Consider the following 12,640-nt stretch of genomic DNA (forward strand, 5'->3'; position numbering starts at 1 on the left):
ATGTAAAACTTAGACTTTTAAATTATTCCTCAAAGGAACCTCTCCTATCTGTTAGCACTCTACAAAATTTTATTTCTAATTTATAATTTCTATCAGATAATCAAAATTAGAAGTATTTTCTATTTTAACCAGAATTTCTCTATTAACCTAAGGTAACAGAAAATGCCGTACACATAACAAATAAACAGCTATTTTTCTTTTAAAATATATTTAATAAAGCTTACTCATTGGAATAAAATTTATTCAAATTGTTGGTTAGCAGTGGAAGAGCAAGTATGTTTACATATTAGAATTGAAGCTCTAAACACCATAACATGATTACCTGACAGCTATTAAATGCCCTGCAAGAAGTTATTAGTGTTGATTCTCTTTCAGAAGGCCAATATAACAGTTCCACCCTTAGCATCCTCCCTGTAGTTTTACTTTGTTGTGTCTTTTTTAACATAAACTTTCCCGTCACTCCCACAGGTCGTGTTTTGGTCTCAAGACCTATTATTGGGATATTTCACACAATTACATATAAAGAAAATTAAGCCAGTGCTAAAACTACAAAGTAATCCTAAAGGTTTCAACAGGGGTTAAAGCTACTGTGCTAAAAATAACAAGATGTATGCATATTTTACCAAGGATTCTGTTTTCCAAAAGAGCAGATAGAAAACACCACTGTGATGTTTTACAAGGACATTCACAAATACCTTCAAGTACTTCAGCACAAATTTCATGCCAGCCAAGATTACAAGCAGTCACTTGGGAGTGGGAGGGAACCAAGGAGAAAAACAAAAAACCAAACCAACCAAAAATCCAAACTCACACTGCCATTGCAAATTAATTTTAACAAATGAAAAGTAGTGTCAGAAAATATACCTGCTTATAACAGTTTTAATATTTCCCCAGTCACAATCTTTGAAAACTACAGACCACGTATCACAGAGACATACAGACAGGGTGAAAGGGTGGTGAAGAAGAGACACAAAGATTACAGAAAGTACTGTTAGAAACACTTTGGAAGTGGAAAACGTCCTTTAACTTCTTTTTTTACTTCTCTTGGATGCATGAGTAACACAGAGCCTGACAGGTGTCACTCTAAACAAAATGTCCTTTTGAACACACTTGCCTTCCCTTTAAGAAATGTGACTGTGAACATTACTAGCTGCTCTAGCAAGTGCCACTTTATTCACTGATCTCTAACATACCATGGATAAGCAGTCCCACTGAGCTGTAACTCAATGATGTGCTCCTGGCCAAAGGAAGCTGTGCCAGTCACTGCTTCCAGGAGAAGAGAATCTTCTGAAAGATGTATCCAAATTAATGGTTTAAAAAAAAGTAATTTTAAAGTATACATTTATAAACTTGCATTCTAAATTAAAATTAAAAACTCAATAGTATTGGCAAATTTCTTTGCACGAGACTAAAATTTTTCCTAGTATACCTTCCAAAAGCACAAATTGTGAATGATACTGCTTCCTGCTGAAAACTCAATGCAGAAGAATAGCATTTGTCAAACCCAGCATTTTCATAAAACAAGTGAAATTGCAACAAGCAGTTAAAGCAGAATCTGTTTTTATTACAATGTAATGGGTTCCGTAGGTGGAGGAGCATGGACTGCAGAGATACTAGTATATAAACATGTAGCTGCATCAGTACTCCTATGAGCTTGTCAGACATTTCAACACTGTATTTTTAGATTATTCTCTCATACCAACTGCACTGTTAGAGTGGCATTTAATTCCATTATGTTCATTGTCAAAAAGCTAATCTTCTGCTTCAGCTACAGCAGTTCTTTGAAAAAATACATTTTTAGAGACTGTATTTAATTCTCAAATATATTTTCCCAGTCATAGCCATGAGCCAGCTTAGTGCAATACAGAAAAGAGCACCCACATTTCACTTTCTAGATGCTATGTCACTTCATGCTTCTTTTGACCAACTCTAAAAATCCTTGGATTTGGGAATAGCACACCTGTTGTTATATCTGAGCCTGCTATATAAAGATTTTATTGTGCTTTCTCTCTGTTCTAATAAAGCCTGGATTAATGAGGAGAACAGAAGAAAAAACTTGGCTGAATTTATCTACTCTGCCCTGGCAGTGATGCCAAACACACACCTATGGTATTTCTAGTTCTTAAACTCAGATGATTCTTTCATTTCAAATTTTTCTCTTCATTCAGGTAAAAAAAAAGAAGTCATCACACATCAAACAAATTGCATTATGAGCAACAGACATAGGAAAGCCTGGTTTTCTACAGATTTGTTCTGTTTTGGGCTATATCTTTTCCCAGGGTAATTGCTCCAGCTCACTATATATCCTGCATGATTTCACTCTCCTTAGCAATAGATCCATTTCCCCACTCACACACATATTCTTCTAACCACAGTTGTCTCTCCCTTCCCTCCCACATCCTCTGGTGCCAAACAACGTCTTGCTGGCTGGACAGTAATGTGCATATTGACCTCCCTCTTACCTGGCAGAACAAGTTTACTGAACACTTCTGATCGTAACATCCTTCACCTCTGGGGACATTAACACAGCTCAAGACCTTTGAAACAGAAACAGTGTGACATCCACTCCATAATCTGACTAGACATCTAATCTTCAAACCTGCTGATACATGAAGCTTGTCTTTGAAGTTTTAGGTATTAGGAGTTTGCCAAACTCCAAAACTTTACAGTCTACATCAGAGGCAGAAAACTTTAACAGAACTACAAAACAAAGGACTCAACTGCAAAAGAGCGAAGACAAACGTGGGGATGGGAAAGTAAAGATTCTGACCAACTCATTTTTGCTTTGTGGAGTGAGAATATAGTCAATATGCACTAAGAAGTTACACAGGATCACCAACATTCAAGCTAATTAAAAAAAAAAAAAAAAAAACCAACAAAAAAAGGCACTCCAAACTGGGTAACATTCCCAAACAGCAGACTTACCCACAAGCACGTTACAGTACAACTAAACTGGGCCTGGAAGGAGCACTCTTGTTCTCTATGCTAACAGTAACACTTGCTCTGCCCCCTCAACCGCAGCTAGACTGGCAAAAAGTGAAGCCTACTGAAAAAAAATTTAAAAAAGAAGGCAAAAAAGGGTAATGGGCTCTCAGCCAGTTTAGATTCCTACAGCATCAGAGCAGTGCCAGCCAGTGTGGCTGCAAAGGAAGAGGGAAGGACGCACCAGGGTGGCGTGAACAAGGAGTAGAACTGGCCCTTCGAGTGTACCCGGCTGCTTAGGCTGCTTATCTGCAGCACAGAACTGCCCTCTCCATCTGGCAGTTAATTATTCATCCAGCAGACATCAATGGAAGGCTACCTGGCTACACTGCTCCACTCCTTAGGAAATTATATGATCAATCTTTCCACACTAAGCAAAATAAACTACCTGAACAGAAAATGTTTAAGATAAGGCAGATACAAAAAAACATGTTACTTCACGTTTGATGGCAGTTTCGTTAAAGCAAACCTAACAAATGTGTCAACGAAGGCAGATGGGTGCCAGTGCAACATTAAAAAAAAAGCTGTAGGCGTTACAGACACTACTAAGTGCAACAGCAGAGCAGTTGACGTGCCTGGCTGCGTGTGGGTGTGATAAAAGGCCTTCAGATTCGCCGCCTGCTCCGTGCAGATGTCTAGCCCAGCACTCTGCCTGTGACACCACCTGCTATCAGACCAGTTGGGAGCTAAGGGAGAACAGAGTCCTCCCTGGCTTCATGCAGAAACCTGGGGAGTTCCTGACCTACAACCAGCACAAGTGACTGTGCTATTGCTATCAGTGCACACATCCATCAACAAATCTGTGTGATTGCAAATCTGCACCACACTTTCATCCCCAGCCACATATTCTGGCAGTGACTTTTCAACTGAAATATTTGCTGTGAGGAAGGAAAGAAACACCCCATTTTACCATCCTTGTAAACCTACCATTCCCTTACACTGTGCAGAAAAAAGTAGTGGTGAAACACTATTCATCAGTTTCTTAATTTCATTTAAGTTTGATAGATTAGCATCACCATCTCTCTCCACTGTTCCTCTTTCCTTAACTGAAGAGGCTCAAGTCTATTTAGTACTGCATCCTATTTGTACTGCTGGAAGAAGGAAAAATCAAACAGAACAAAAAATATTACCTTCTCATTTTAATGGGGACTGTTGAAATTGTATTACCAAAAGGATGTAACCTGTATGTCCATATATAATGAACTTGTACAGCTGTATAATCACATTTTTAAAATACTTAACTGTATAGAATGCTGCTTCAAAATTGGCTCAAATTCATTTAAGTCTGTACTGATTGTAAGAAGGGAAGTGCTGGCCCTCCTCTCCTCTTACTCCACATAAGGTACCACAGTGAGCTGGAAATACCAAAAACCTCGGGGTTTTTATGCGGTTAGTTTTCAGTTAAATTAGCAAACAAATCCAACCTTTTACTTGGCCACAAGTACAAAAGTGACAGTGCAAACACAAAAAAGAGAAGAGAGGAAAAAAAATTCAACACCATACGCAGATAGGTTCAATCTAAAGTAGGAGCTGCAAAACAAAGATCTTGCCAAGTGTTAATACCTCATTTAGAGCCTATTACTGCTTTTGCCTCTGTTTGAATTAAATTACATTGCACTTACTGTACCTCATCCAGTATTTTATCATCCAGGCATTCAATACTGCTCAAGCCAGTTTACAGTACCTGTATCAGCTACAAATTTCACCACATCATCCACTCCCCCTTCCACACTATTTCCAAACACACAGAATAAACCAGCCCTTGTCGCTTGCTTCCGGTGAGGCTGTTACCACCCCTCTGCCCCAGGGGCACCTGCCCAGTTCTTCCTGGGAGCCCAGAACCGACCAGGGCCTTCCAGATGTGTCTCACCAGTGCTGAGCTGAAGGGCATCATCATCTCCCCAAGCCTGCCCACAACACTCACCCTTGGACAGCCCAGGAGGCACCTCCCCAGGTGCAGGGCTTTGCACTTCCCTTTGTAGAGCTTCACGAGGTTCCTTCTCTGCTCACTTCTCCAGTCCATCCAGGTCCCTGCGAGAGGCTGCACAACCACCTGGCCCACCAAACTACTCCTCCCAGTTCTGTATTGCCTACAAACTTCTGAGGGTGTGCTCTGTCCCATCATCCATGAATGTACACTTGGTTACACTGTACTAGAAATCCAGCTTGACCCCTGGGTCACAGTGCTAGTGATTGGTCCCAGCTGGACTTTGTGCTGCTGATCACAACTCCTTGAACCTGGTAGCTCATCCAAATTTCAGTCTATCTCACTGTCCATTTGTCCAGTCTGTACTTCCATCATTTTTTTGATGAAGATGTTACAAGTGACACTGCCACTACCCTAAGGAATTCAAGATAAACAATATCCACTACTCCCCACTCATTCACTGAGATAGCCTCCTGCAGGCACCTACCAAAATCCCCACAGCACCGTGTATCCCTCACCATCTCAGCCTGTCCTTCCTGGAGAGCCTGTAAAGAGCCCTTGCAGCACTCCAGCCATGTCAGCTGTCCCACCCCATCTCTGATCAAAACAAGATGTGATGCCACGGCACACAGACCTCCAATTTCTCCTGTTTGTGCCCAATCTTTTCCACAACATATGGAAAATAGTGAAATCCAAATAAAATAATCAACTTAGGTTTAAGTTTTAGAAACTTCATATTGGCTACACTTTTAATAGCCTGAAAGTTAATTTCACACTATGACAAAGTTACAGATGCTAGAGAGAAAAATCAACAGTGATAGTGGAGTAATAATGTATGGATGGATAGATATGGGAAGAGGTGCTTTGCAGTTATATACAGAGCAAGGAGATTAAGAGTTCTGTAACTCCTGTCCCAGGTTAGAAGAGAGCTCAGGGCTCAAACTCAGCAAGCCTTTCTCACCATGCCACTGCTCCCCTGCCCACACTCCCTGTTACCTGAACCCCAAGTCCCACTCCTGCTCTTTCAAATGCTCAGGAGACCCTGGGATCTGTATTTACAGCACACCCACAGCTTCTCTTCTCAATCAAAGTAACCCGAAGGAGATTTATTTTACCTTTAGTTGGTCTAAGTACACACAGTAAAAAATATCTTCCAGTAAACAATTACTTCTTCCAAAAGCAGAAACAGTTTGAAATCAAGATTCAAAATCACTGAAAACTCTTGACATTTCTCTTACATAACCTCAAACTTTTAAATTTTGGTTAAAAAGTCTTTGAAGCAAGAGTCCCTTTGTACAAAGCAAAAAGACCATCTAAGGGTCTTGTATTAACTAAATCACCCTTCATATCAGCACTCAAACCAATGCTTTCTCAAAGACCAACTCTACCATTTGAAAATCTTACTACTACCTGGTAACTCTGATGAATACCAACATTGTCAAAAAGTACAAAGACAAAAAAGAACACAAAAGAAAAAGTAAAATTACACATCTTTATAACCTGCTTAGTAGCTTAGAGAGACCTTTTCTAACTACAATTGTTTCATGTGCTATGGATATATACTGAAATGGATTGAATGTGCCTTACAGACTCAGCTAGCTCCTGGCTATTGGGATGTAGGAAGAAGCTTCCACAGAGTGGTGGAATTCCACAGTTGTCTGTTAGACTGCCTTAGGTGTTCCTCTGGAGAAATACTGCTGGCCATTGATGGGAGCAAAACACTTGAAGCACTTGTAACATTCTTACTAGTGCACCCTCCTTTCATATAGTTTTTAGTTGGTTACTTTTCCTTTAACCAACTTCTCCTCTGAAATTAAGTCAGCAGAAATTAAAAGATACTTATAAAGAACAACCAAGCAAGAAAATCACAGAATTTCATTGCAGTAAAAAATGACATGCACTACAGATGCTTTAGGACAAAGAACGAAATTCTTACATCAGCTCTTGCCTCCACCTCTATTCCCCAGACTCCTAAGACTATTACTGACAGTATTAGAGAGATGTAAATATTATACAACAGCATTTGAAGCTTTGAGAAAAACTTGAGTAATGCCATTTCTGCAACGGAACCACTGGCTAAGGAATGCACAGCTGCTGAGCAGATGTATAATTTCAGCATTTAGATTCCATTATTTCAAGGGGGATTTTTTTCTTTACTCCATGTTTTCAGATTTTCTGTTTCCATCTGGTTTTTGACCTCCTTCAGCTTAGTCCACTCTTCCCTGGTTTAGTTCATTACACCAAAATAATTTTCTAAATTAGAAACATCTCTACATTTAAAAACTTGTGAATTTAAAGAGAGGTGGGGGAGTGAAACAGGGCCAGGGACAGAACAAAACCAGACAGTTCAACAGAGGCTTGGGTTTGAATAAAAACTGTCCTGTCTAGATCAGGATTGATTTTGCAGTTCCTGGTCTAACCCAAATTGGCGAGCCTCTAACTGCATTCCTTCCATGAAATTTTAAGAGCAGGAAACTGAAGAATATCAGCTATATGGGAAGGTTTCTAGACTTTGCCAGAGCCCTCTGCCATAAAATTCTGAGTATAACAACACTCCAGGTTTTGATTCTTTTTAGAGTTATGATTAATTATAGTTATAAGTGTAAAAAAAACTTAACTCACCATGTACTGAAAGAGCTTTACAAAACATACAAAGATTAGTGCAAACTAGTGAGTGGTTGTCAAATCAATTCAGTAAAGAATTTATCATTGTATTATTTTATTATATATTATTATTATATTATTGTACAAGAGTAGTAAAGTATTAGAAATATATCTACTGAGACAGCATTGTTTAGAAAAATTTCTATTCATCTAAGTCAAATAGAGGACTGGGACATACAATATTGTCTGTCTTAAACTTCAGTCCACACTACAGGTTTTAAAGATGAATTATCCCTGGTAGAACCATTGATTCAAATGTGACAGATTGGCCATAAAACCTATCCAATTTTCCGTTTAATTTGCTTGGGTGGGGAAGGGCACAATCTTCAATCCTAATGAATGGCATACACATCAGAATATTCTACAGGAAACTTTCTATAGAATATTTTCACAAAAAAGAAAAGGAAAATTATTATAAACTAGTAAATATGGAAGATAAAATTATAAAAATACATCTATACTTTAAAACAAAACCCACATTTTTATTTGGTGGGGTTTATTGTTTGCTTTGAGAGGAGACATTCAAACCAAGTTTTAAAAAAAATCTTTAAAGTGAAACTTCCTGTATCTTCTATCATCAGGGACATTTCTGCTTAATACTTGGTACCACTACTGAATTTTTCATTACTGCTAAAATCCCTTCAATAACCTGAACAGATGACAGATTCAGTGCCCAAAACAGGGAGTGGCAAGAATGGCTGCACCTCATTAGCTGGCAGTTCATCCCTGTGCCCTGTCCCAGTCCTGTGCTGTAATTAACTCTCAGTTGTCCTAACACTGAGAAGGAAACAGGAGGGTTTCTAAAATCTTCTCCAAGGCATTTTGTTAAAGATGATTTTCTCTTCCAAAAGGAGGACATGCAGCCAGGAAGAGCACATTTTACCCAGCTTTGTGGTCTCCTCACTCACATTTCCAGTCACTGAGGTTCACTGTTTTCTTCCAATAAATCCCTCTTTTTCTCATGCTACTGCCCAAGTTCTTTCTTTCCCAAATATAAAGGGACAAGTAGGTGATACATTTTTCATATTCTCAGTATTTCATATATTCCATTGTTCCTGCTGAACAATTCCTCCCAAACCTTCTGTTTAAGCTTCCTTTTCAAGCCCTCTATACCCCTGCAAAAACACATGGAACAGTTCCTCTGCCTGACCACTGCACTGTGAATTTCCAACTGAACACAGGATAGGAAAAAGAATGATTAATTTAGAAAATGTTATCTGAGCTTATTCACCACTTTCATATCCCTGACATTCTGACTCTGAGCACACAGTGTGCTCATTTGCACAAATCTCATGAGCAGAGTATCGATTCTCTGCATAAGTGAAATCTCTGATGACTTCAGTCCTCCAAAGTCATTTGAGCTCTGTCCACCGATTTCCAGTCAAATTTGGGATCAGGCTCTCACAGAGGAAGTACAAAAGCCTGCAAATGGTTCTAGGTGGGATTTTTTTTATTTAACAAGAAAAGAAAAGCAAATTTAAATCATTTCAACAGCTGCAGCAGTGAAAAGGAAATAGCTTCCACAAACCAGATCTATTTCCTGGTATGTATCTTGTGAGACTTGGATATTTCTCTAACTTATCCCTGCTACATCTGCTTGTATTTATCAACCAAAGCATGGCAGTACCGACAGTTTTCTCCTTAAGATGGTGAACTCGGGGAATACAGACACAAAGAAGTGCTAGTGGCTTCCATATTTTAATCTAATAAAGTTGACTGAAACCACACTGCAAAAATATATATGATATCAAATTTTTGTAACAAGCATTGCTGCTGTTATAATACATGATACAAATTAAGCTGCAATACTGCAGAGCTGAGCTAATATTACTGATTTTTTTTCCTTTTTAATGCACTACATTTCCCTCTGTATTTTGGGGAATCCTATTTTGAGGAAAAAAAATGAGCATAAGAGCATTAGGCTGCATGTGGCAGGTACACATTCTGTGAATTGTTACTACACAGATTTTTGTCTAATCAAAATATTTTAAAACATTCAAAGTTCCCACCTTCATGATACTCAGAGCACTTTCCCCTCCCTCGTGAAGAGTGACCGGTGACAGTGTGGTGATGGCAGGGACAGCTCCATCAGGGCAACCACCTTCACTGTAACTACAGGTGTCACTGCAGGAACTCAGAGCTGGTGACACACCTGACCTTCAATAAGGCTTTGCTGTGGCTTTTCCTTTCCTCCTGCTTATACAACCTATGAATATTATCACAATCATGAGCCAGAGTTTATTTTCCTACCCTAACACTTGTTTTGAATTTTGCTAACCAGACTGTCATTAAACAGTACTAAACCTAACCGTAACGCCCAGAATTCAAATGAAATGGGATGGCAACTACAAGACACTCTTTAGAAAAATGGCAAGAAAAAAACCTCTCTGCATTAGAAATCTGAAACAGAGTGACTATATTTCTCACACTGTTTGCATACAGCTGAAACAATGGGGTCATAACCAGAAATCCATGCAAGGGTTTTGCTCTACCACAAGATGAATGAAGTTCTTGGTCTTCTCAATATATTAAATATACATCAACCTAAAATGCTTCAGTGTCCAACCTGCTACAGTGCATTTCAAAATATATATTGCAGACTAGTGGCATAATTGCTTTGTTTTACCTTGGAGGGAAATGGACATGAAATACACCTTATATGCTCTGTAAACATACCCAGCAAAATCCTGGGAAGCCAGTTCTCAACAAAGTCCATCCTGGCAAGTTGGCAGCTTGTCCCCTGATTTCCTGGTCAGTGGTGGGCCAGCTGTGTGTTTTATCAAGCTAAAGCTCTTGGGATTTACATACTCCAAATACAAAGTACTACGCAGATGTTTCTGGAGTAAATCCCTCCCAAAATATCTATTCCACAGAATCTCCTCAATAAGAGCACCAAGATTGCTAAAATTATGTTTTCTGTACACAAGAAAAATGAGGTGACTGTTTCAAACTTCTACGTAGTTCCAAGTATCACCTAGTGTGGTCTCCTTGTTCTTCTTAAAGGACACAATGTAGCAGGTCAAGTTTTACATTCTTTGTCAGTTTTAAACATTTTAAAGAGTAACTACTTGCTGCCTGAGAGCAGTGAACCCTCAACAGCTTTCACAGCAACCTTTAACAGAATGCAAGAACACAAGGCAGAAAGCAATCATGTTTCCCCTTAAAGCACTAACCATCCTGGAAGGCACAAAAGAGACCACTGCAACTGGGGACCATCAGCACGGCTGTGGTGCGACAACTGCAGAGGGTTCTGCAGATCTTGTCAAGAAAGCGAAAAGTGGAACCACTAAAGCAGCAGCGAAAGGAAAAACTTCTTGTCAGGCACACTCTGTGCCTGCCTCTAAGTCCTGCATTTTGGGAATACTAGCAAAGGAAACAAGGCTTCAAGTACTCCATCTGTACCCACATATGACTCTGATGAGATATACTTTTAAATTGCTGAGTTCCTTCTGTCATTTATTTACAGATGACAGTAAGATAAGTGAAGAAATCCCAGGCACTGAAAATATGCCCTCTTTTTACTGAGGAACCAAGAAATACCTGATGCTGCCCCAGGTATCCAGATAGGACAAATCTCCAACTGATGCTTGAAATAAGCAAGGACAAACAAACATTTGTAAGTTTCTCTGCCACATACTGATTGGTCTCTTTCATTCATCTGTGCTTTCCAGCAATTTCCCAAAGAAACTACTGCAGCTCTGTATGTCAGACCTGGTATCCAGAAAAAGCTCACATATCATTTACATACTCCACCATATTCAGTATTTTTAATATGCATAACGATTTTCACTGTGAGGATCTTGCAGAGCAGTGTCCAAAACAGTAGGATTTGGGGTCCCACACACTGGCTTTAAGAAAGTCTATGCTCTAGCTACATACTGTTTTAGTAGACATGTCTTTTAATCTGTGAATTCCAAGTAACATGCTATTTCAGGCTTGCAGTTTACCAAGAGCTTTCTGCTCTAACTTGAACAAAGGCTCAAACAGATAACATCCAGAGGTCCCTTTCAAAACTAAATTACTTCACAATTAAGGGAAAAAATAATTCAGATCCAGCCACATATACCCTCTGTTGCTGGAAGAGATCAGCCAGCAGGACATACTAAGGACTGGCAGCTGAATCTTGCAAGTGCATGAGACAACCCTTCATAAAATTTCAAACCACATCTCAAAGCCCACCAGGTAGTACCTATCTTTATAAATACATATAAAATACATAGCCCCTTGCACACACCCCAAAGAAAGTGTGGTGAATAACCTAAGAAAAAGCTACAAAAGAACGAGACCAAAAGACAAATACATTATCAAGCAAGAGTTTTATCCAGGCTGCTACAAATGCCAAAATATGGAGTATTTCTAGTTGTAGACTGGGTAAATTATCTGACTATGAATTGCTCTTATGTTAACTTTTTTATTGCACGATTAGGTTCTACTAAAAATCAAACAAACCTTTCAATTTGGGAGAGTCTTCCTTATCTACAAAAGCAGCTTCTCTATCCCTGCAGGTAACAGGCCTGAACAATCCCTAGCATGCTAACTTGATAAAAGAACTCAAAGATAATTACTTCTAAGCAGAGAACAAAATATGTAAATTTGGAGGGCAATCAATTTACACTGGAAAAATCGTCATACAACTTGACACAAAGTAACAGGCAACTGCTGAAAGGAAATACCACAGCTTATTACCATTCCCTGCTGCCGAATTCACTCTTAATTTTACCAAAACAACATCAGAGTGTGGTTGATTGAAAGGTGGTAAAAAGCCATTTGTGCTTTTGAACCCTGTTCAATAGGTTTTGTAAGCAGTTATGAAAACCGCGTACATAATCGGTCCTCAACAGCACAATCTTTCGCTGCTAAGGTACGGGCGATTATTTGGCGTTATCACTTCCTCGGACTTTTTTTGTTTGACGTCGCTGAACGGCAAAAACCGATTTGGAAAGCCGGCGTCCAGCTTTGTTCAAGGCTCGCACAAAAGGAAGGCGAAGCACCTTATTCCCCGTAGCCTTCCCACGACGACGGGCGCTGCCGCTCGCTCGGGCTGGGGCCGCTCGGCACGGGGCCCGG

At 39.5% G+C, this 12,640-nt stretch overlaps 1 protein-coding gene across 2 annotated transcripts in view; it reads right to left on the reverse strand.

The window, feature by feature from the left end:
- The window catches only part of BMPR1A (bone morphogenetic protein receptor type 1A), a 73,785-nt gene that overhangs the window by 60,599 nt on the left and 546 nt on the right, over positions 1-12,640 (reverse strand). The gene's annotated exons all lie outside the window — the stretch shown is intronic.

This window comes from Vidua macroura, chromosome 8, assembly GCF_024509145.1.
Source record: "Vidua macroura isolate BioBank_ID:100142 chromosome 8, ASM2450914v1, whole genome shotgun sequence".
NCBI classification, from domain to species: Eukaryota; Metazoa; Chordata; class Aves; order Passeriformes; family Viduidae; genus Vidua; species Vidua macroura.